Raw genomic sequence first — 23675 nt, 5'->3', positions numbered from 1 at the left:
AGCCAAGTGTATTTCAGTGGTTTTCATTGTAATTATCACCCCATTGGTGATTGCTGCCCAATATTAAAACGTGTGATTTCTTTGAATTTTAAAATAAATAAATATTGCATTCCCACCAACCGGCCTGGTCCATTGTGACCCGGGGTATTTGTAAAAGGGGGTATGAGACGGGTTGTGTGCCATCTCAAATTGAATTTGTAGAAAATAAAAGGAAGCATTTCAATTGCGCACTACATCCAAGGCTAGGGACAAGAGTCCTGGTCAGTGTGTGTCGCCCAATTGAAATCCTTAAAATGATCCTCGCAGTAATATATACAAAGCGCCAAAGGTAAATGAATCAATTTTTAGTTCAAACAAAATGTGCAAAAGTTCAAACTTTTAATTCCCACATAGCAATCCTAGTGACCAGGGTTTAATTCCATTCTCCTCAACCAATTCAGGAAGACGAGAGAGTTTTGTTTCAACAGTGTTCTATTCAGTTCAAAGGAAAATGTCTTTGCTGCGTAATATACACTCTCCTAGTAGAGAGCTAAAATTCCCTTTGTATTGTTCCAAATATTTGTGTCACTGGTAGTCAAGAAGTTAACTTTGGAATTTAAATCTTATATGTACATGATCACGTGATTAATTCTTCGGACAGGACCTACCCATACACTATTCAATTACATCCATCATTTCAAAATGTGTAATACACTCTAGGTTAACAATTTCAATATATCATTTAATCCATGCATTTCGCTAGAGTGCAGCATATTTCACATGTTCTTTGAATGACTGGGTTGCATTACAAATCACTCAATTCGGAATGTTTTCTTTTTTCACACTGGTCACACGATTGGTTCTTTGGACAAGACCTGTTAACCATTTGGTGAGATATATCGTATACTTTTTGAAACAATTTCAATATATCATTTAGTTATAAATTTCTCTCGAGTGATACATATTTCACATATTCCTTTGGTCGTTAGATTATACTTCAAATCACTTACAATGTGCATACCTAACATTGTCATTCTTAAAAGTATGAACATCATTTATCTTGTTCTACATTGATCAGTTTACCTTGAGCCGAGTACGGAAGGTCAAGGGGAGCTCTTCTAAAACACCATTGTTATGTGGACGCACTCTATAGAGTGTTATACATTCACTGGTAACACCTCAATATTAAGAAAGGTGACATTTTCGAATTACAGAATGTCGAATGCAAAAATGTTGAAAAAAATGGCAGAAAAAAAAAATTCGAATGTCTTTCTTTTTATTTTTTGTTCGAAATGGGGGGTTCCCCCACCCCCCCCACTACCCTTTTTTTATTTTTTTAACCCTTTTTTTAACGCACGAAAGCAAAAAAGAAAAATACATGTAAATTAAAAAATGACATTCGAAGAAAAAAAAAATATGGCAAATTTCTTTTCGACATTTTTGTCATTATTCGACATTATGGATTCGACATATTAACTGGAAACCCTTAAGAAAGATGGTAACTGACTGGCTTGAGATACAAACGTCAGGTCTTTGGCAGTGTGTGTCAATTCTGGGGGTGCATGCCCTCATCCCGTTCCATCAGGTAGTTAGGCGCACTCTCATATGTACTAGTATTCATACCCACTGTCATGGATGAAGAAACAGACTCCATTCAATGCTTGTGTTCAGGCCTCTTCCTCTTTCAACTGTGCTGAGTCGTTGCATCCAATGTTGCTGTAGGTTTCGTAACTTTGTATCTCGATCACCCCCACATGATAGAGCAGGCGTTGTTTGAATCACAAACCATACATACTCATCGAACTTGTGTTTTTTGGCCTGGAAACATTCCACCATTGGTATATCGGGAACGTTGTTTTTCAAACAAGATCAGTGTTAGTCCTTCCCAGGACTTGGGAAAACAAGATTAACAGGCAATAGAAAGCAAGAGGCCACAAGGACCATCTTGTTTACTATCATGAATCAACCGATTCCATTGTCAGGGCCTGGGTATCCCAAATGGAGGATACTTCAAGCACATGTCAAATTCAGCATGGAGCTGCCACCAGCTCATGCCCTGCTCTGTTGGCCACACACAGGTACTCAAAACCATACACTAAGAGGAAGAGCTCCCACATGACCTACTGTGCAGAAAATAACAGAACACACAAGGGAGTACAGGACAAGGACACCCTGTCCCTCCAATGCATTTCTAGCATCACACATGCACCAACAGAATTGACACATACTGCCAAAGAACTGACTTGTGCATCTCTGTCCAGTCAGTTACCATCTTTCTTTATAACACTCTAGAGTGTGTCAACCTAATAACAATGATGTTTTAAAAGAGAGCCCAATGATGTTTTAAAAGAGAGCCCCTTAGAGCGAGTGAAATTCCGTACTCCCCTCAAGGTAAACTGATCAATGTAGAATAAGATAAATGTTTATCCTTTTAAGAATGGCAATGTTAGGTATGCACATTGTAAGCGATTTAAAGTATAATCCAACAATGTGAAATATGTATCACTCAAGAGAAATGCATATATAAACTAAAAGATATTGAAATTGTTGCAAACTATAAGATATATATGTCAACGAATGGATAACAGGTCTTGCCCAAAGAACCAATCTTGTGACCAGAGTGATGAAACAATGAAAAAAATTCTGAATGGAGCGATTTGTAATACAACCCAGCCATTCAAAGAATATGTGAAATATGCAGCACTCCAGCAAAATGCATGGACTATTAAACGATATATTGAAATTGTTAAGAGTATATTACACATTTAAAATAAGATGGATGTAATTGAATAGTGTATGGGTAGGCCGTGTCCGAAGAATTAATCACGTGATCATGGTACATATAAGATTAAAATTCCTGAGTTAACTTCTTGACTACCAGTGACAAATATTTGGAACAATGCAAAGGGAATTTTAGCTCTGTTCTAGGAGCGTGTATTTTATTACACAGCAACTTTGGATCACCACATACCACTTTGTGTTTCCATGAAAATAGTAATGTGGATTAGACTGTATAAGATGGCCGCCACTTTTCCCTCCACGCACAAGACCTCCAGTACTAGAGGAAAGACTAAGCGTGCTCGCCGTGGCAACCATAACGTTCTAGATCCTTTGAGGCTGCACTGCCACTTTAGACCAACACAGCGCCTTACACGCTCCGGCACAGAGCAATGTGTATTAATTCTTGCCTAACGTCACTGTCAGAAACGAGAGTGAGTGTTTAATACGCACTTCTGCCTCTGAAACCGCGTCTTACACTGCAGCATGCAATATGGACCTGTCATGATGCCTACCCCCGGGCATCCGGAACAGGCATCCAGATATTTAATAAAACCCCAGCAGCCCTGGCTGGGGGCTGTCTGGGTTCAGTCCTGGCGCCTTAGGCGCCAGGCTCATAATAGAGATCAGTCCTGGCGCCATAGGCGCCAGGCTCATAGACTTTACTTACTTCATGCAGACCATGCTGAAAATGAATCCAAGCGACCGTGAGGCCTGGATGGGACCATTTTACTACAGGGACTATTTTTTTACTCCTGTGTGGTTCTAGGGACTTCTTACCTGGAACTACTTTGGAGGCTATTTAAACCACGCCCGAACAGCAAAACATGCTTCACGTTATTCTGCATCCAGCAGCGTAACGCTCACCGTGCCTGCAGTCAGCACCCAGTCTTCAGCCACGCCCGTTTCGAATCCTGAGCTCCTAGCAGAAGAAGAAAGAAGAAGGAAGGTTAGAACACAGATATTTCAATCCTTACCGGAATTCCGGATCCATCACGTCTTCGAACTTGAAAATCTTGTAAGGAGAGAGAAACCAGCAATTTAAATATACGCATCTTTTACCGGACCGTGTTGGGTAATACAGACTCTTACCTGAACACCATCAGCTGCCACAAGACAATCTTCCGTTGGACCCAGCTGCAACACAAGAAAGGAATGTAAAAGAGTGAACATCGGACATATTTAACTCTTTGAACTTTATACTTACGGGTTCTCGCCTGGAACCTCAGAGTCAATATTCATCCGGAACTCTTCCAACGCCTTGGAACCAGTGAAGTAACTGGTATCTACGCGCCCCTGCATTCCACGCAGGATGGAGAGCTCATTTAAAAACATAAGGAGAATACTTCTACGCGTCAAGCAGACGAGATTAGGCAGTCCAGTCCAGTCTGTCATCTCTGCAGTACGCTTCACGTTGGAGGAGGTCGCAGCTGTCCGGGTCCGATCGACGCCCCTGTGGAGCCAGGTGAGCGTAACGGTACCTCTGTGCCCGAAACCACGTCCATCTTGAACGGCGGGCAGACTCAAAACCATATATTACATATATATGTGCAGTAGGGCTGTAAAGAATGCATCTCGGTGGGTGTCACCATGCATTGATGCAGGCATGCCACACAGTACATTGGACACTGCGAGGAGCCCAGCAGCTGTGTTTTAAGTGCTGATTTCGTCTTTAAACATATTGCACAATAAATATGGTGGCGGGTCCCGTATCCCGGCAGACAGAAGGAAATAGAGACTCTCTACATGCATTAAGTCGCCCGGTGAAGGTATTTTGAAGAAATAATTGCATGTACACTGGGATCATTTTTCCCCTACAACTAGCTAAAATTTTTAGCTAGAACATGCACATGCAACAGCGCAGTAGTGATAAATTACTTTCCTTCCTCTACAGTATTTTGGAAGAATTTCAGAAGGTAAAAGGACATCTAGTGAACCCAACTAACACCGCCCACCTTCAGACGATAAATAGTGGCCTAATGTCAGTAATTAAGCTTATAAGAAATGGCTCTGATTGCACAATAAAAGTGTGTGTATGATCATGCACAGAGAGTGCTCTCTGTTACAGGTGCTAATTTGAAATAAGGTCAACACCAACTGAGGACTGTTTGTCCTGTAAAACGGCATGGATCAATGACCTGAACCGTCTCCCAGGGTGACGTATTGGTCTTAAGGTCAGTAGTCTCCCGCTGTTGGGTCTCACATAAGTGTACCCTACTTTGTACAGCAACGTAAAATCTTTACTGTCCTGATGAAGGCCCATATTTATTTAAAATAGGGAATCGCCTGGATGTGCGAACCACCTTAGGAAGGGCTGAAACACGTGTCAACAATACTCCATAAACTACATCCCATTGCGGGCAATAGAGCTATTTTGTACACCAGGCAGGGTAATGCGTTGAAAGAATCTCCTGGTGTATAACACACGTTAACCGTTTGTGCCTAAAAGCAGAAGGATTGAATAGTGTTTTTTTCTAGAAGCAGACAGTGTTAGACCTGTTGAATAGTGTTTTTTTCTAGAAGCATACAGTGTTAGACCTATGTCTGAAACTATCTAAATTTGTCTCACTGATTAAATGAACACATTTTGACTAACCACACACTTGTTCAAATCACTTTAAGTATCTATGTTTGATTGTATTCTGTTTTTTTTTTAATTTTATGTAAAACTGTTTAATACATTTTGAGAAAAACGCACGTTGCTCAGTGCAGTATTCTCAGTATCTGTATCATGAGAGTGATTACCAGAACTGCACCAAAGAGGGAAGGGTAGCTGTATACTCTAATCTTCATTGTCTTCTCTGCTAGCAGCAATGTTTGTTCCAAGTTTCTCCATCAATATTTCACATGAGGAGAATTGTACAATATTTGCCCGTTTATTTGCTTATGGCAATTTGGGTTCCAGGTTTGCCCAAACTGATATCTCATGGGAGGAGAATTGTACACTTGTTGGCCAGTTATATCTTCTTTACAGTCTCTTGGCTGGTGGCAATATGGGTTACAGGTTTCACCAAACGGATATCCCATCTGAGCAAAACTGCGCCCTTTTTGCTGCTTCTTTACTACTTGGTCGGTAATCTAAGAACAAGTTACTCTCTTACCTGGTAACGTTCTTTCGATGGGATGGTCCGACGAAGTATTCCATATCTATGACAGTAATCAGCACAGCTGTGCTGCTTTGGAAAATCTTTTGGCGTCTGCGTCCTGCGTCGATGATGCCGATACGCCGCCCTTGATGACCTCCGACGGCCGACGTCACTGGATGTTATAAGTAGGATGCACGACGCCCGTAGCCTCAGTTGCAGTTTTTTCCCAGAACGTGTGGCACCAGTCTTCTGCCAGTCTGACCACACAAAGCCTTGCGGAAACGTAAGCTGCAATCGCATAAGAAATTCTGTTGCGGGTAAGGCAGGGAGGGAGCAATATGGAATAAGTCGTCAGACCATCCCATCGAAAGAACGTTACCAGGTAAGAGAGTAACTTGTTCTTCGAGGGGATTGGGTCCTCCGACGTATTCCATATCTATGACAGACTCCCAAAGCAGTACCAATGCAAGGAGGTGGGAAAAGAATTTAGAAAACAGAAATTTAGAATGCCCAATCAAATAGCAGAATAAAGGACCGCCTTGCCAAAGGCCAAATCCTGCCCCCGGATGGAATCGAGGGAGTAGTGATGTACAAAGGTATGCACCGAAGCCCAGGTGGCTGCATCACAGATGTTGCGAATTGGAACACCCCTCTGTAGGGCAGTAGAGGCAGCCATACCCCTGGCAGAATGGGCCCGTAAGCCGACCGGTGGGTCCTTACCCGCCAAGCGGTGACACTCAGATAGCCAAAATAATCCAGCGAGGCAAAGTCTGTTACGTCACAGCTAGTCCCAAACGATTTCCAGCGTAACCAAGAGTTGATCGTCCACTCTGACCCGGGACATGCGTGCAATATAAAAGCTTAACGCTCTCCTAGGATCAAGCCTATGGAGCCTCTCCTCGTCCTTACTAGGATGTGGAGGAGGATAAAACGCCGGAAACAACAACCTTCTGGCCTAAATGGAATTCTGACACCACCTTCGGAAGAAAGAAAGGACGAACTCTAAGGACAACCCGGTCCTTGTGAAACACATTGAAGGGTGGCTTAACTGAAAGTGCCTGCAACTCACTCACTCTGCGAGCGGAATTGACTGCAACCAAAAATACAGTTTTCAGAGTTAACAGTCTCAAAGGGCATGAATGCAAAGGCTCAAACGGAGCACCCATCAGAAACTTGAGAACAAGGTTCAAATCCCAACCGGGCACCTGGAAAGGTGATGGAGGGAACACATTAGTGAGCCCTTTCAGAAACTTAGAAATTAAAGGAATTTTAAAATAGGAACACTTCAGACGAGCGCTTAAATATGGACAGCGCCGCCAGGTAACCTACAACGGTACGCACTTGCAAGCCCCTGTGGGCCAAAGAAAGCAAAAAAGACAGAACCATGAGAATGTCACATGCAAAAGGATCCACATTCTTAACCCTGCACCAGTCGCAGAACTTACGCCAACGGCACAGGGACTTTGTTGCTGGCCGTCTGGCCGAGAGCAACACCTCCATCACGTCTTCAGGGAGGTCCCCTTATACCTCAACCTTTCAGAAGTCAAGCGTGAAGGTCGAGGGATCTGACCTCTGGATGGAGAACCTGATCCCCCTCCAGTGAGAGCAGATCGTCGCGGTAGGGAAGACGACGTGGAGGGCAGATGGACAAGTCGAGAAGGTCCAGGTACCACGTCCTCCGGGCCCACGCCAGAGCAATGAGCATCATCCGGGAACTGAACCTCCGTAACCTCTGCAGTACTTGCGGGATGTCAGGGACTGGAGGAAACGCGTACAGCAGTGGGAATGACCACTCCACCACGAACGCATCTCCCAAGGCTCCTTTTGGAGGAAATTCTCACGAGCAGAACCTCTCGCACTTCCGGTTAGCACTGGAGGCGAAGAGATCCACTTGAGGGGTCCCCCAAAGGGCGAAGATCTCCAGGAGAATCTCCTGAGCCAACTCCCACTCGTGAGAGATCGCGCTTTGCCTGCTCAGAGCGTCCGCCGTCTCGTTTTCGTCTCCAGACAGATGAACTGCCGAGATCGAAACTTCCTGGATTGCCCAGAACCAGAGCTGCATCACCTCCCTGCACAGAGGAAGTGGCCCTGCCCCCCCCCTTTTTGTTGACGTAGTGCATGGCCACAGTGTTGTCCGTCAGGATCAGGACATTCTGTCCTCGCACAGTCGGCAGAAAAGCCTTTAGGGCTAGCCTGACGGCCCTCAGCTCCAACAGATTGATATTGAGTCTGGACTCCGGAGACCAACGACCTCTGACTGTCAACTCGTTGGCATGAGCTCCCCATCCCGTGAGGGATGTGTCCGTCACGATAGTCACCTCCAGCCAAGGCAGCCAAAATGGAGCCCCCCCTCATCAGATTGCCTTCATCGGCCCACCACAGAAGGTCCTGGGCGAACAAGGACACCACCTGAACAGGGTCCGATATCCTGCCGGAGGACAGACCACTGGAGCTTGAGTGCGCATTGCAAAGATCTCACCCGCAACCTGGCCTCTGGCACCAGAAGAATGCAGGATGCCATGAGGCCGAGCAATCTCAAGAACTCTAACGCTGGGACACTCTGGGCAAGCTGAAACTTGTGCACCATCTGCTGAATGTGATGAGCCCTCACCTGGGGAGGAAAACACTGCCCCAGGGACGCGTCAAGCACTGCTCCGATATACTGGAGCCTCTGAGTTGGCGTCAAATGGGACTTCTTTAAGTTGAGGGAGAAGCCCAGCTTGTGGTGGGAGTGGCAGATGATTCAGGACTTGCTCGGGAGAGCGCGCCCCGATCTACCAATCGTCCAGGTAGGGGTAGACGTGAATCCCCCCCTTTCCTGAGATGCGCTGCCACTACTACCATGAGCTTGGTGAAGACCCTCGGGCGGAGGTCAATCTGAACGGAAGGACCCGAAACTGAAAGTGCGAGTCTCCAACCGCTAACCTCAGGTACTTCTTGTGCTTTGGATGGATCGGCACATGAAAATAAGAGTCCTTGAGGTCGAGAGACACCAACCAGTCCTGAAGTGGAAGGGCCTGGAGGACTAGAGAGAGAGTAACCATCTTGAACTTGTCCTTCCTGAGGAGTTTGTTCAAATCGCGCAAGTCCATGATGGGTCTCAATCCCCCGTCTTTCTTGGAAATCAATAAATAAGGGGAATACCATCCCTTGTTCCTCTCCGCTACAGGCAGCAGTTCTATGGCAACTTTCTCCAGCAGGGATTAAATTTACTGCGCAAGGAGCGGATCTGGACTCTTCAAAGAGATTCCCCGGTGAATTGTCTTGAGGCCTCTGCCGGAAAGGAAGACAGTAGCCGTGGGTTATGATCTCCAGAACCCACACATCTCAAGTAATGGCGCGCCACTCTGCAAGATGCTGCGTCAGCCTTCCCCAACCGGCGAAACATGGGACATGGCCTCATGACTGAGCTGAAGCGGCGTTGCCTGAGGGCAAAGAGGCAACTGCCCGAGCGGCCTTGGCAACTAGAGTACCCGGTTTTCCATCTCTGGCACTCCTACAGTGGCCCCTTTGATTGGCAGCTCCTCTCGCTTTACCAAAGGATGAGTAATAACAAAAGGAACCTCCCCTCCATTGCTGTCCCCTAGGACGAAAAGGCAGAGGTTGTCAAACTGCAGCACCCAACGACTTCGCAGCATCTTTTGAGGTCTGCAACCTCTCAAGGCTCTCATCAGCCTTGCTGCCAAAAAGATGTTCCCCGTCAAAGGGCATGTTGAGGAGCCGGGCCTGCACATCAGGAGCAAACCCCGACTTCCGCAACCACGCAAACCTGCGTATAGCGGTGCTCGCCGCCATGGACCGGCTGACACAATCTGCCATGTCCAAACCCGACTGAACGGCCTCACACATGGCATCCTTGCCATCCTGAACCATGGCAAGGAAACCATCCCGTTCGTCCCCTTTGGGAATATGTTCAGCTGCCAAGGAAACCGTTCCACAGAGTGTGCGTGAAACGTGACAAGGAACATATCGAGTTGGCCGCCTGAAGCGCGATACCCCCTGCAGAAAATACTTTCTTCGCCCAGCCGTCAAAACGCTTGTCGTCCCCCATCAGGAGGGATGGTAGGATACGACGCCTGCTTTGCCAGGGCCGTAGCCGCCTGCACCACCAAACTCTCCGGAGTGGGGTGCTTGGACAAGTAGCAGGGGTCGCTACTGGCTGGGCGGTATTTTCGCGGCAAAGACTTGCCCACTGCCGGGAGACTCTCCAGAGCAGTCCAAGCTGCTGCCACCCTCCTCTGTAGAGCCATATGAAACAGCAGTACCGGGTCAGTTGGTGGACCAAGGTCGAGGATATCCGTATGGTCATCCTAAAGAAACTCGCCCGGGGGAGCAGACCATCCCCAGTACTCTGTGACCCTCGACATAAGGCGCCGGTACGAGGAGTCGGCATGAGTGCCAGGCTGAGGACTTCAACAAAACTCCACCTTTGGAGAGGTGTCTAGCCCACTAGCATCGTGCAGGGACTGCCTCAGGTCCTCAAATTGGCTATGGCCCGAGAGAATCTCGTCTGGCACCGTAATAGGAACCATGTCACCATCAGAGCCCTCATCCACCTCTGAAATAAACTCAAGATGGCGGTAAGAAGGCACAGAATGTGAACCAAAGCCATGCTTGACCTTGGACAGAGCCTTTCTAGGGGGTGCCACTGAGCCCTGGGGTACCCCGTCGACACAGCCTTGAAAGGCGTCGAGTGAATCGGCATCGACAGCATTGATGTTGTCGACACAGGCCTCGAGGCCGGAGCCCCGAGCGTGTCCTTCGACAGCCTGGGCGCCGAGGACCTCTTCCGAGGCGGGGCCTCGAAAGAGTCCATCGACCTCGGCGCCACCAGCGTCGACGTCTTCCTCGAAGACATCACAGGTTCACACGGTCTCGAGCACGTCGAGGACCAGGACCTGGACCAGACATGAGGAGAATGATTCCCATTGTCCGGCACGATTCACGGGAGAGGTCCTGCTCGACCACCCGGGCCCGAAGGCGTGCGAGCAATGTCTCTCGACCGATCCCGACCGACCCCACTTGGAGGCGCGGACGGACCGGTGCCCTGCGATTCGAGAATCGCTAACATTTTCTTCCCAAAGGAAGCCCATTCCTCCGGCGTCACCTGCTTGGTAGGGTAAGCGACCTGCCGACGTGCGGAGTCCTCGGAAGAGGAGGGGGAAGGCGACCGATGATGGCGTTTCCAGGAGTGCCTCGAAGAGGCAGAGGAGTGGCGGGACCGAGACCCATTGGACTTCCGACGAAGACACAGTCGCATCTCGAATCGTCCGTCAAAAGCCCCGCAGACCTCGACTTCCGTGGCTTAGACACCTTACCTACCGATAACTTCTTGCGCTCCCACAAGGCTTTAGACATGAGCGACTGGCAGTCGACATAGTCATCCGTGTCATGGGCCTTCCCGAGGCACCAGAGGCAGGCGTTGTGCGAGTCCGTAACCGATATCTTGGACCCACAGTCCTCGCACTTCTTAAATCCCAGACGCGGGGTGGAAGACAAGGTAGACATCCTTCACGAAGAAGAAACTTCACAAGATGAACAGCTTTGAAGAACTGAGAAACAGAAACTCCAAAGAGTCGAGGCGCGCCAAGATTCCCGAAGCAAACACGTTTGCAGAAAAAAACGGAACTGAGACTACGGGCGTCGTGCGTCCGACTTATAACATCCAATGACGTCGGCCATCAGAGGAGGTCCTCGAGGGCGGCGTATCGACGTCATCAAAGCAGAAAGATTTTCCGAAGCAGCACAGCTGTGGTGATTACTGTCATAGATATGGAATACGTCGGAAGACCCAATCCCCTCGAAACTGTCTTTTGATTGTATTCTTTTCGAAGCACCCTTGGGTTACTCTCTTTAGGCCAACTCACTGGCTTTTTTCGGCATCTGTGTCCCCTCTCGGTGCAGGTCAGACCCTCTTTGGTCCCACAACACCATTAACATCTCTCCTGCAGATGCCGTTATCTTTCAGCACTTCCCAGGAGCTCAACGGGCTCCGTAGGGTCTCCCGACACTGGCACACCGGAGCAATTCTCTACAGCTCGGGAGCACCACTCCGATTCAGCTGTGCTTTTTTAACCCCACTTCTGCAGTCCTCCATGATTCCGCTTTGCATACTCGTCAGCACCACACAACTTTGCTTCCAGCATCAGCGCTTCTGTGCCCGCTTCCCCTGCCACTTTCCGTGCTGCTCCCTTCACCTGTGGGTGATTTCCACATTTAAATGTCCTGCATGGGTGATTGGATTTGGAACAACTAGACTGCACAGTCTTCTTGGCCGCATTATTGATCATCATTAACTCTTTTCTACTCTTCCACATACCATTGGCAGGGTTCAAAATTGGGTGGAGCTGGGAGCTATTTAGCTCCTGCTTGGAGCCTAGGAGAGCCTGGTTAGCTTGACACCAATAGCTACCAGGAGCTACTTCTGTCTCCTCAAGCCAACGGATGCCAAACAAACACACCTATGTGAATTAAACTGTGCATTTGGGACAATGTTTAAATGCACATTAAAACAAATATATGCAAAATTTAAAGCATAAGGTGTCATAGATAATTGATCAAATTCGGTTTTTTCCATCTTATGTGCAAGGTAGATTTGTAGGATGCAATGTACAAGCTCTTCGTTCCCCAGTGGTAGCTCCTGGTGACTGGTTACCCAGGAACTACTTTTAGCTCTTGCTTATCCAATCTCTATTTCGAGCCCTTCATTGGCATTATGGATCTTGAAGTCCATTGTGATTTTAGACTTTCCAAGGCTATTTTGTTTCAACTGTTTATTAAACCGAAGGTTATTAGAAACGGGACACGTTATGTAGATGGTATGTACAGTGATTTTGGGGTTAGGACTTTTACCCAAGACTGAACCATTAAAATCAGGGATCATATGTGACCCATAGATTCCGAGGGTGGAAAACATGTTTAGGAGGTTTCTCATACATTCTTCTTTGGGTTTTAACCTGCGAGGGATTTACACAGTGACCGCATGCAGTCAGGTATTTGGGGATTATAGGATCTTCATCCTCAAAAAAAAGAGGAAACTGTCTCTCCTAAGGGAGTGCCCACCTCTCCCTGACAGCCATTTCCTCCCACGAGCTCCTCCCTCATAGTGAGGATGTGTCAGGATCAGGTAGCGGGTGCCTTCCCTTGGCCACATGGGAGGAGCCTCTAGGCTAGGGATCAGTGATGACTCCCTAGGATTCATCACAGTATATGCATATACACACACAAACACACACACACACACACACACACACACACACACACACACACACACACACACACACACACACAGGTTTAGTTTGAAATAAATTATCTAGATGAGGTAGGTTCAAAAGCAAATATAAATGGTTTTACAGTGTTTAGTTGTGGCGTGAACTCAAGTAGTGCTTGAACCGCTTAGCTGGTAGATGTAATCATAGCTAGAATACATGTTTAGTGTATAGGGAGCACCCTGGTCCATATGTAAGCAAAACATGATGCAGCTTAATCTGCATTTGGGCAATACTAGAAGCAAGATTAGTTTAATTTCGGCTAAGCACATAGTCGAGATGAAAATGTTGGGGGGAAAACGCCCTACTAGCAGGTCTCCCAGCCACCCAGCTGGGCCTCTTTAATGCAGCACACCTCCTCACCAGTGCACGCAAGTGCAACCACCCCCCCCTACACAAGCTGCACTGGTTATCCTTACCAGCTAGTATCCAGTTACAAAATACCTGCATTACTTAAAAGGCTACCACACCACCATGCTTGGCAGCTACGTTAAACGCCTATGGTGGATCGCAACATGCGCGCAGGGCTGGAGGGCCATTACCAGACTCGAGAGTAAACAAGTCCACAAGGAAAAAGCTAAGGAGCAGTCATTCACTTCATTTGCTCCGGTACTATGGAATTCCATAGCAGTAAGAATTTGGGTCGCTTTCCCCTTACCCGCCTGCCCCCCCCCCCTTCCAGAAAGAGCTGAAACCCTGGCTATTTCAGTCATACTTGGACATTGCCTAAACTCAGAGGCTGCTCATCAACCATCGGGTAACTGTGAAACTCAGTGCCAACATAACTGGTTTGTGTACACAAGTACTGCTTTACTGCATGCCCCGCACCACTCTTGTCCGTTAATGATACCCTGCACCTGCTGTACAGCATTCCTCTGCTTCAGAGCCAGGTTTGCGCTTCATAAATATCACAATAGTAAGTATAATGAACCTTTCTTTAAGCCGTCAGTAGGTGTCGATATATGCTAAGGGATGGACAGGAGAACAATTGTTCGGTATAAAGTGTGCACAAATAACACTGTAAATATAAACAGGAATTTGGCAGTATATATCAGCAGTAACTTGGTTTAGCTAGCCAAATAGTAAGCGTATTTTCAATATACCAAATCCAGAAATTACATCACGGCATCTAAACTTCATATGCGCAGTATCCAAGTATAAGGCTGCTGATAAAAGAAAGTTGAACCTGATGCTTTCTTCTTCACTATGTGGTTAACCAAATTAACACGTTTTGTTTCTATTGCCCAAATGCAGATTACGCTGCATACTTGGCGACGCAATGTAGTGGGGCTCTATGAAATTGACGATATGAATGAGGCTTCATCCATGCAGAAGTATTGCTCTGACAATTACAGGAACTGAATCTCTGGGGACTCAATTTTAGAAGTAGAATTTGACAAGACTACACCCTCTTGCTCCCACTATCAAACAGGTTTTGAGAGATGCAGTGGGCAATACGACCAATTTGTGATTCATATAATAAAATCCAAAATATGGTGAAAGAATTTGTGACGATGCCAAAGGAAGAAAAGCTCTACGTGTTGTTAAATGGGAAACCTGGTACGATAAGTATACATCGATTACAAATGTGAAACTCTCGCTGCAGCATCAAAATCTACAAACTTATTTTCAAAAATAGTATAATTTAAGAACGATGGGAGCAGACCGTACCACGCATGCATCACTCTCTAACCACAAATAGTTCTATCATTACCCAACTACAAAACGTGGGCAAGAAAGCGTTTGCGAGATAACTACTACAAGCCTAAAGAAACTAAAGATAATTATATTCTTATTTTTACACTGACAGAAGTCAGCATGGCCATAAAATCTCAATGTTCACATAGAACTCCAGGACCTGGCTGTATCCCTGGCATTATTTAATACTGTTAACAAAAAGAGAAAGGTCCATACTACTTGCTTACAGGCTGCTCTGTTGCCATTTTAAACAAGCATTACAAATGGCAACAGTTTGGGATTTTGTGTAGGCATTGGAAATACATTTACCAGGTACTACCATAGTGGTGGTATTAAATGGCCAGCTGCAAAATAGTGCGAGTACCTGGGCATATAATAGCAGTGCCTGGAAAAAGCCTAACAGTTATAGACAAGCCAAATCTGTTGGTTTTTTCAATGCTGATTTTTAACATGACTGCAAGTGAAGGACACGCATAGTGCTTTAAAACGAGTGGATGAAGGCCGACCTTTTAAGACATTTTTAGTACACCAGCAGCGTGTTTAGAGCTCCAACGAAAACGAACTCTCAGAAAACTGCTTTGAAAAAACTACTTACAGGCACTTTGAGCCCAACGTTTGACGGTAAGGTTTGAAAAGACTAGCTCAAATAAATCCCAGAAGGAAGTGTTTGACGGGAGGGGCAGGAAGTGGGTGGGAATGGCCATATGGATATGGATGGGCATGGGCATTCAATAGGTCGGTAAGTATCCAAACAACACGCACAAGCTTTGTGTACCTCATATGTCATTTCTCCCTAGCTGTACTCCTTGCAATAGGTTAGGCTTATAAGTGGCGCTTTAGCGCAGGGGCAACGCGTTTGCATTGAAAGCAAGACAGCGCAGAGCAACCCGGGTTCGAATCCCGGTCCCGCGCTTACAGACCAGCATTATGCGTGTTATAGAAGATTAAATCAACTGCCAAAACTAAAAAGGGGTGCAGGCAGTCCACGTCCAACAATAACACAATATCTTTGTTGGACTTGACTTACAAAATAGAAGGGGAGATACTATTGTCCTATTTAGAAGGATGGAACGAACACAATAGAGCAACCTCAGAATTCCAAGCGGGATTTCGCAGAGGACTGAGTACTATAGAACAAAACAGTAAAGCTCTTGATAGTGGTCCAGAAATATGTCATTTTCAGGGCAATGCCCATTTATATGGCAGCTTTAGATGTGAAGGCTGTGTTTGATCGTGTAACCAAGTGAAATATCTAGTCTACATTATCAAAAATAGAAGTACCAGCACCCATACTCAAAGCTATTATTGATCTGTGCACAAGCAATGATGCAATGGTTATATGGGGCACTGAAGGGTAAAGCACACTTTGCTTTAGAGTTGAACAAGCTGTTAGACAAGGTTGTGTGTTAGCTCAGATATTGTTTTCATTATATATTAATGATCCAGGCAGTGAAGTTAAATCCCTTCTGGCACACACCAAATTGGTAAATGGGTAGTGCCCAAGCATCCATAATATTATTATTATTCTTTATTATTATTATATGCTGATATCGCGCCTTGAAACACTCGTGTATAGGCACGTTATAAATGCCATATATCCTGCGGTCCTTTCCAAAACTCCCATTGGACTAAAACAGCTTGGCCTGCTTACAGCTTTGTTTAAGTAAAAAGCATCGGAAATAAACCAAAGCACAATCAATGTGATGACATTCAGTGAGAACAGGAAGAGGACTGAAAAAATGTCTGCATCAATTGATGCAGCTAGAGGTGAATAGCCATTATTATTTGGGCATTCACTTTACTTAAAGAAAGACGTGGGATATGCAGTTGATAAAAGAATAATTTTGCTTTACCTAACTATGGTGGAGCCATTGGCAGATTCGCTAAAAACAAGGCAACCGCTCAATTGAACACCGCTGAAAATGTAGAAAATGCAATCTCAACGGGCTGCATTGTATGGTGCAGAGACAAACCTTTACGTAAAAGGTGAAAGTGCATTTTTTAAACAACTGTTGTGAATTTTATGCAGTGTACTGTGAGTTTACCTGGTTTAATATCGAATATCGGGCAGCTTTGAAGCCTTTGATGTACTGAATCACTACCTTCCCTGTGCTTTCTTCATCGGACGAATCACACTCATGTGTATAGTGCTTTAAAATAGGCACTGTTACAGTCGCTGGCTCAGGCTTGTGGGCATTTGAGACCTGCATTCCAAAACTGTACTATACTAAAGCAAAGAACAACCAAACTAAATGCTCCATCAAAACCTTCACGAAATGCACACATCTAGAGAAGTGGCATTACTAAATTTGCAGCGGTGGGATAAACAACTTTTGATTATATCTCTTCATTTAGACTGGAACTGGTCTTTCCAAGCATACATGGGTGATAACCCACTTTCAAGTCATCTAGTATGAGGACCCAAAGTTAACGGTCTACACATAACGGTGGAAAACATGTGCTATTCACTACTTCTCGTTTGTGCTTTCTTTCTTTTCATAGGTTCACCAACAACTTTTCAAATCAATATAGCAATTCAGTGCATTTCCTGCTGGTAGACCTAGATCATTGTTTCACCGGCACATAGCACTGAGTATGTTATTTATTTTCTGGCCTGTGCAAACCCACCATTTATTTTTAACTGATCAGCCTCCATCCAATGCCTCTTCAGAGGCACGAATACTGATTGTGCCCACACAGCCTACAGACTAAGTCCCTCATGATTAGGAAACACCAAGTATACTCTGTGCAAGTCTTCTCCCACAGCTAGATGTGTGGCTGTTGACGGTTGGTGGCAGCCCTTTAATTGTTGTAGGGTTATAGTCTTCTGTGTAAATCCATTGCAGGGTTCAACAGCCAAACATGTTTCATAAAAGTAAAAAGGTGAGGATGTGGTATTACATTGTCATGCTACTGTCTCTCATAGAGCAAGAGTTATAGTTGCCAGAACAAGATCTGGCCAGTTGTATGAATGCTGCCAGGGATTCTTCCATTCTAAATCTACAGCTGAGAAAGAAAACCTTGGAAGAAAGCTGCAAATGTGGAATGTGGCGGCCTGCACTGACTGGGTAGGCACCGAATGCTTGAATAGCTGCCACCATGCGATGGTGGATGATCTTAATCACTAGACCCAATATGCCTTTAAGGTGAGATCGTGCTCCCCAAAATGTGGCAACACTGGGTAAGGATCCCAGAATGGAGGACAACGCAAACCCATCTTGAGTAAGTCCTGTATGAAAAGACAACCTGCCATAACGACTCCTGACGACATCCACAGTAAGCCAAGATTGCAGATTCCAATCAAATCAAGTAAATGGGTGTACCCAATAGAAAAAGGTTTTTTTTAAATTAGCAGACTGTGTGCCAAATAATGCATTTTGTGACAGTTATATATTCACACAATATTCCAAAGGCCCAGCATTCTAGAAATAATTAATACAACTCTGAATAAATGTTAGACAAAAGGCATGCAAGCACTTTGATTTTACAACCACATCTTATTGTTCAAACGTTCCCCATCCAATCCAACAGTAATTGAGGTCACTAGTCAAAACAAACACGTTGACTTTCAAAATCTCAAAAATATTTTCTGATTATTACAGAATCAAATTGCTCTGAAAAAGAAAGCGCAAATGTGTATCCAGCTGCTCAAGGACAGCCAAGCAATACTTCATAAACCATGTGTAAACTTTATAAAAACCAATGTGGGCGCAGCAGAATAGCCCACACAAGCCTACGTAATCGGACACGCAAGGTCGTAAAGTGAACCATTTGGCTACAATAAACTATAGCTGTGAAAACAAACCAGACAATGCCAAAAGACAAGCGCGCCAACCCCATTCTATAAATGGATTCTGATGGCAGGCTATCAAGAACTGCGCTGTTCTCCATCCAACCATTCCCTGGAAGAACAAATCTAGTGTGGTCTCGATTTGTCACCTCCAAGACATGAAACAGTCCACTGTGGTTTGTAAAAACACATATGTACTTCTGCTCAAGTATTGATAAAGTCATTATGGAGAAGTACCTCTAATGAACGGGGTTTTGACCCTTGGTAACCTTCTTTTGATTGGATGTTCCTCCCACGTATTCCTTATCTTTGATATTTCGCAATATCCAGCTTGCTGCTTCGGAAAAAAATAATTTCCCCAATAGAGGGTGCAGTGTGTCGATGTCTGTCGAGTCGATGTCCCTCGGAGGCCTCTGTGTCGATGTCAACATCACAGGTAAAAGTAGCGCGCTCAGCGTCTGTTGCCAAGTTTCGTTTTGAAACAAAGGAGCGTCTTAAGTTAGACTGTTAGTACCTTTGAGGGAGGGCAGACTGTAACCACAAGGGAAGTTTTACTGTGGGGTGGGTAGGTAGGTAGGGGCGGTATGGAATACGTGGGAGGAACATCCAATCGAAAAAACATTACCAGGGGAAAGTAACTTGTTCTTCGAATGGATTGTGTCCTCCCACGTATTCCTCATCTTTGATACTCTCCCGAAGCAGTAATATAATCAGGAGGAGGGAGTAAAAATAGAGTAAGTATGCCGAGGGCGCAGTACTGCCTTTCCAAATTTTGATTCTTGGATAGTGGAGGAATCCAGGCTATAGAATTTGGTAAAGGTGTGTGCAGACGACCATGTGGCAGCCGCACAAATATCCTTTAATGGAACCCCCCTCTGAAGAGATGATGAAACTGCGATACCCCTGGTTGAATGGGCCCTTATGTGTTCTGGAGGGTCTTTACTGGTCAATTTATAACATTCTGCAATTGTTAATATGATCCATCTACAGATGGTTTGTGGTTTGTTTGGCGATGGCTAGACCCAATTTATGACCTGTGTAACCCAAGAATAATTGGTCAGTTTGTCTCAGATTAGCAAGTCTGCTAATGTAAGAACTCAAGGCACGCTTTGGATCGGGTCTGTGCAGCCTTTCTTCCTCCTTTCCTGGATGCGGAGGAGGGTAAAAAGAAGCTACGGTTATCCTCAGAGTAATGTGTAACTAGATACCACCTTGGGAAGGAAGTTAGGCTTTACTCTTAATACTACTCTGTCCTTAAGAAAGACAATGTGAGGAGGCTTGCAAGACCAGGTCTGTAACTCACTCACCCTTCAGGCAGATGTTATTGCCACCAAAAAGACTGTTTTGAATGTAAGTAGTCTTAATGGGCATGAATTAAGAGGTTCAAAGGGAGTACCCATTAAAAAGTTTAAGACTAAATTTAGATCCAACAGGGGCACCTGAAAAGGAGTTGGGAGATAAACATTAGTTAACCCCTTAAAGAATTGTATTACCAGGAGGTATTTTAAAGTAGGAGACTTCCTCAGCAGTACGCTTGATAATGGAAAGCGCTGCTAAGTAACCTTTGATCGTACCAATCTGGAGTCTCAGATTTGCTAAGTGCAATAGAAAAGACATCACCATCGGTGTACTGCATGTAAAAGGGTCAACATCCTTATCTCTAGACCAGCTGCAGAACATATTCCAACGGCAGCTGTAGAAGGATTTTGTTGCTGGCCTTCTGGCCGAAAGCAACACCTCCATTACATCATCCGGGAGGTCCCAATCCTTGTATCTCAGCCTCTCAGAAACCATGCGTGAAGGCCGAGAGTCCTGATGTTCGGATGGAGAACCGGACACTCCTCTCGCGAGAGTAGATCCTCTCTTTGTGGAAGACGAATCAGAGGACAGATGGACATGTCTAGAAGGTCTGGGTACCACGTTCTCCAGGCCCAATCCGGGGCAATTAGGTTCATAGTTTTCCTGTACCTCCTTATTACATGAGGAATGACCGCAACTGGAGGAAACGCGTAGGAGTGGAAATTCCCAGTCCACCACAAACACTTCCCCTAGAGCAGGGGGGGGGGGGGGGAATTCCCTGGAGCAACACAGGACGCACTTCCTGTTGGCATTGGGTCGCAAACAGATCTACTTGAGGGGTTCCCCAAAGGGCGAAGATCTCTTGAAAGGCTTCCTGAGCTAGTTCCCACCCGTGGGAGACTGTACTCAGCCTGCTCAGAGCATCCGCCGTTGTGTTCTTCGACCGCTGATGCTCAAATCGTTGGTTTGGGCTCCCCACCCCGTGAGTGAGGCGTCCGTCACTACTGTTATCTCCGGCCATGGTTGCCAAAAAGGTTCTCCTTTCAAGATGTTTTCCTGACATGCCCACCACTGAAGGTCCAGTGAGTGTGTTTGGAATTTGTAGGAGATCTGACATCCTTCCTGAGAACTGTAACCATTTCGTCCTGAGAGCCCATTGGAGAGATCTCATTCTCAGGCGACCCTCTGGCACCAGAAAAATGCACGACACCATGAGGCCGAGCAACCTCTGAAAATCGAAGGCTCGGAGATCCTGGGCATTCTGGAATTTTGTCACCATCTGTAGAATGTCTTGAGCCCTCACCTTTGGTTGTGAGGCTTTTCCCCCAGGGATGTTTCCAGGACTCCTCTGATGAATTGGAGTCTTTGTGATGGTATCATATGGGACTCCTTGACGTTGAGGGAGAAGCCCAGTCTGTGGAAGGAGCGACACGCATAACTTAGATGATCCAGGGTTTGTTCCGGGGAATCTGCCCTTATCAACCAATCGTCTAGGTAGGGGTAGAAAGGTATTTCCCCACCTTCCCCCCACATCTCCTGAGACTCGCTGCCACAACCACCATTAACTTGGTGAAAACCCTCAGTGCGGAGGTTAGCCGAAATGGCAAAACCCAAAACTGATGGTGCGAGTTGCCAATGGCGAACCTCAGGTTCTTTCTGTGCTTGTGATGGATAGGCACATGAAAGTAAGCATCCTGAAGGTCCAATGATACCAACCAATCCTGAAGTCGGAGGGCCTGACGGATTTGAGAAAGGGTCACCATCTCTGAGGAACTTGTTCAAGTTTCTTAAATCAAAGATGGGTCTCAATCCTCCATCCTTTTTCGGTATTAGAATATACGGGGAGTACCAATCCTTGTTCCTCTCAGCTACAGGTACTGGTTTTATAGCACCGTACTCTACCAGGGTTAAAATTTCCTGTATAAGGAGCGGATCAGGAATCTTCAAAGAGTGGTCTCCCGGTGGACGACTGAGGTGTTTGTAGGAAAGGCAGACAGTAACCTTGGGCAATTGTCTCCAATACCCAAGCATCTGAAGTAATAGCATGCCATTCTGTCAGATGTTGAGTTAATCTGCCTCCTACCGCTGTTTTGTGATGGAAGACCTCAGAGAGGATTTGGGGCAGCTGACGCAGATGCTGAGGGTAAAGCAGCACCTGCTGTTGCGGTCTAAATACCTCTACCCCATCCACCATGGGGGAATCGTCTCTGGCCTCTTTGTGTTGACTGTCCTCTGCCTTTTCCGAATGCAGAATAATAGCGAAAGGACCTACCCTTTCAGGGTGGCACCTGTGGGGCGGTTTCAAGTTTCCCATCGCAGCTCCAAGGGATTTTGCTGCTGCCTTGGAAGTTTGCAGCTGCAATAAACTTTCATCAGCTTTACTTCTGAATAGGTGTGTGCCATCAAAGGACATGTTGAGAAGTCTGGACTGTACGTCTTGGGGGCAAATCCCGACTTCTGCAACCACGCAAACCTGCAGACCACTGTAGTAGCTGCCATGGCCCTGCTGATGCAGTCAAAAGAGTTGAGACCGGTTTGGAGGTATTCGCACATAGCACCCTTTCCATCCTTGATAAGTTCCAAGAAACCGTCCCTTTCTTCCCCTTCGGGAATATGGTCAGCCGCCATTGAAAAACAATCCCAAATGGTGTGCGTAAATCTCGCCAGCGTGCATGTGGCATTAATAGACTTTAGTGCCATGCTGCATGACGAGAAAACTTTCTTGGCCATTGCATCAAATGTCTTGTCATCATGATCTTGGGGGATTGTAGGGTATGCATTTTGCTTTCCAGAAGAAGTTGCAGCCTGTACAACCAGACTTTCTGGAGTTTGGTGCTTTGAGAGATAGAGGATCCGAAGCAGGTGCTCTATATTTAGCCGTCAATCTCTTGTTAACTGCAGGGATCACCTACGGTGTTTCCCAGTTGGTAGATACCCTTTTATGTAAAAGCTTGTGAAAGGGGACAATAGGGTCCTACTGTGGTCCGTTGTCGATTATATCCGTCAGGTCATTTTATTCGAACACCAGGGTGGGCCTGGACCACCCCATATACTCCATCACCCTACTCATAAGCAACCTGTAATTGCTTTCAGCGTGATCGCCTGGATCAGCCCTACCTAAATCAACTTCCGGGAAAGTATCAATTCCACTTGCTTCATGCAAACATTCCTGCAGATGTTTCAATCTAGATTCCTCCGATACCAGTTCTTCAGGGACAGAGGGTGTCCTCAAGACCCAAGGGTCTTTTTTCTTCAGATGTCTCTGCCTCCTCATGGAGGATAGGGTCTTTAAAAAATCTGAACGAGGTTGTGGTGTGTAGTTTATTTTCAAAAATAGAAGCAGAAGGCGCTATGGATGTCGCTAGTGGCGCTGAAATTGTTGAAACGGTCGACGATGATGTTAGCAGTTTCGATGAAACCGTTAAAGGATTCGAGGTTGTCTTGAACTTTTCCTTCCTGAGTAACTTGTTCAAGTTTAAGTCCAAGATGGGTCTCAATCCTCCGTCCTTCTTTGGAATGAGAAAGTAAGGGGAGTACCAACCCTTGTTCCTCTCCGCTACAGGTACATGTTCTATTGCACCTTTCTCTAGCAGGATTAAAATTTCCTGCAACAGGAGCAGGTCTGGAATTTTGGCAGAGTTGGCTCCAAGTGGATGGTCCTGAGGACTTTTTAGGAAGGGAAGGCAGTAACCTTGAGCTACTGTTTCCAGTGCCCAAGCAACTAAAGTAATACCCCCGCCATTCTTCAAATGCTGAGAGATTCTGCCTCCCACTGGG

General features: G+C 45.9%; 1 protein-coding gene across 7 annotated transcripts in view; it reads right to left on the bottom strand.

The window, feature by feature from the left end:
- The window catches only part of RANBP3 (RAN binding protein 3), a 1483781-nt gene that overhangs the window by 1288740 nt on the left and 171366 nt on the right, over positions 1–23675 (bottom strand). The window lies entirely within an intron of this gene.

This window comes from Ambystoma mexicanum, chromosome 1p (assembly GCF_040938575.1).
Source record: "Ambystoma mexicanum isolate Mex_15411 chromosome 1p, UKY_AmexF1_1, whole genome shotgun sequence".
Taxonomy (NCBI): Eukaryota; Metazoa; Chordata; class Amphibia; order Caudata; family Ambystomatidae; genus Ambystoma; species Ambystoma mexicanum.
The sequence above is the reverse complement of the archived record's forward strand: the minus strand, read 5'-3'. Positions and strand labels throughout refer to the sequence as shown.